At 48.0% G+C, this 2,614-nt stretch overlaps 1 pseudogene; it reads right to left on the reverse strand.

Moving 5' to 3' along the window:
- Positions 1 to 1,641: 1,641 nt before the first annotated feature.
- Positions 1,642 to 1,759, reverse strand: LOC124724204 (annotated as a pseudogene).
- Positions 1,760 to 2,614: the final 855 nt, after the last annotated feature.

A 2,614-nucleotide genomic window follows, 5' to 3' on the forward strand; every position in this document is an offset into this window, starting at 1 on the left:
CCACTTACATCATATTCCCAGTCCCTATCAAGACTGTTCCCTGCTCCACCCACTATCACTACCTGATCCACCTTCCTAAAATTCCTACATAACTACCCTAAGCTGTCAGTCACCTGAGCCAACCCTGCACTAGGCTTCACAAAGCTGGTGACCTGGTACTCACTCCCCAACACTTCATGCAACGTTCTAACAACTGCAAGTAGAAGTGTTTGTACAAGTTTCACTTTCAGGTCAAAATGGAAGAGCTTTGTATACTTTTTAGAGCACGTAAAACGCCTGTCCTTATTGCAAGTGTAGCTATTTACTGCGCCTATCCGCTCAGTCCGGAACATAAACTGTGTCTAAGAGCGTTTACAGTCAACTATATTAGCTTAGTGATTCTGCAGTTCTCCAGCCGTTCGCCGCTACTCGCTTTGACCTGGCGCATCTACTGTACCTCCTGTGAAGCGCTCAGAAGCTGAACAGCAGGCGGTCCGCCTTCGCTTTGTCTGGGAGAGCGCTTTGGGGAAGCACTGTCGCTGGTGCCTCTCACTCAGAAGCGCCCGCTGGGTGGTCTCTCTTAAGAGCGGAAGTAGCCACCGTCTGTGCTGCGTTGACTTGATCGGCTCTGCTGCCGCTGCCGTCACAACCACAGCGTCCGTGTCCACGGTTGCTGCGAGGCCTTGTAGCTCGTGCGATTACTAGTAGCAATGCAAGCACGTTTTGAATCGTGTGTAGTGTAATGGGCGCATTGTAACAGCAATATCGTTAAAGTTTCCAAACTCAGGGGAATGAATCGATGGAGGGATTGTAAATCTACCGCGATTTCACTCCGTACAGTTATGTAAAGTGCATTATTTTCTGTTGGGATGTCCAGCAGAGGCGATGAGTTTGGCCCGACACTCAAAAGGATTTCTAGAAGATGTTCGGTAGGCTAGGGGAGATTGGAGGTTTCTTCCAAACTTGAGGGTAGTGTGGCACATGGAAACTTCGTCGATTATGATTTCTAAAATTTAGGCTAGAAGTGGTTCCGCTACGTGGTAAGTAAAAAACTGCTGAATTTGACCGAGGTATCATGTGTGATGAAATCCGTGTCATATTCCATACAAAATTTGCAGCTACGTTAATTGTTTCATTGATCATAATGTGCTGTAGTAACAGAAATCTACGCTCGATGGTTTGCTCACTTTAGTCTATAAGAAGGTTTGCAGAAGTGATCCATGAAAATGTCATCCAATATCATCCATCAGTTGCAGATTCATATAAAATATGCTGAGGTGGAATATAATCAGATATCTGGAACAGAGTAGCCTCTTTTATCCCAAACAGCAACGATTTTGGTACATTTCGTCGGAAAAGACATGGGTTAAGGATGTAAAGTTGATGCACTTTTCCTTAACTTCCAAAAACAATTTGACTCAGTACTACACCAGCGCTAATTAAGGAAATAATTATCATATTGCGCTCCGTCGTCAGGCCACAAGTGGCCCATCGGGACCATCCGACCGCCGTGTCATCCTCAGAGGAGGATGCGGATAGGAGGGGCGTGTGGTCAGCACACCGCTCTCCCGACCGTTATGATGGTATTCTTGACCGGAGCCGCTACTATTCGGTCGAGTAGCTCCTCAGTTGGCATCACGAGGCTGAGTGCACCCCGCAAAATGGCAACAGCTCATGGCGGCCCGTATGGTCACCCATCCAAGTGCCGGCCACGCCCGACAGCGCTTAACTTCGGTGATCTGACGGGAACCGGTGTATCCACTGCGGCAAGGCCGTTGCCACATTATCGTATTGGATATCGAACAAAATGTATGTCTGGTTAGAGGATTTGATGGTAGGAAGGATTCAGAATATTATCTTAGTGCTGCGGGTTTGTCTCAGTTGGTATAAGAGCAGACTCTTATGGTCAACACTTGAGACATCCAGGTGAAGATATGGACGTACTCTGTGCGATCAAAAGTATCTCGACATCCCAAGAAACATACTTTTTTCATGTTAGGTGCATTGTACTGCCACCTACTGCCAGGTACTCCATATCAGCGACCTCAGTAGTCATTAGACATCGAGAGAGAGCAGAATGGGGTGCTCCGCGGAGCTCACGGACTTCGAACGTGGTCAGGTGATTGAGTCTCATCTGTGTCACACGTCTGTACGCGAGATTTCCGCACTCCTAAACATCCCTAGGTCCACTGTTTCCGATGTGATAGTGAAGTGGAAACGTGAAGGGACACGTACAGCACGAAAGGGTACAGTCCGACCTCGTCTGTTGACTGACAGAGACCGCCGACAGTTGAAGAGGGTCGTAATGTGTGATAAGCAGACATCTATCCAGACCACCACAGAGGAATACCAGTCTGTATCAGGATCGACTGCAAGTACTATGACAGAAAGCGGGAGGTGAGAAAACTTGGACTTCATGGTCGAGCGGCTGCTCATGAGCCACGCAGCAAGCCTGTAAATGACAAACGACACCTTGCTTGGTGTAAGGAGCGTAGAAATTGGACGATTGAACAGCGGAAAAACGTGTGGATTGACGAATCACGGTACACAATGTGGCGATCCGATTGCAGGGTGTGGTATGGCGAAAGCCCGGTGAACGTCATCTGCCAGCGCGTGTAGTGCCAACAGTAAAATT

This window comes from Schistocerca piceifrons, chromosome 1, assembly GCF_021461385.2.
Source record: "Schistocerca piceifrons isolate TAMUIC-IGC-003096 chromosome 1, iqSchPice1.1, whole genome shotgun sequence".
In the NCBI taxonomy this organism is placed as follows: Eukaryota; Metazoa; Arthropoda; class Insecta; order Orthoptera; family Acrididae; genus Schistocerca; species Schistocerca piceifrons.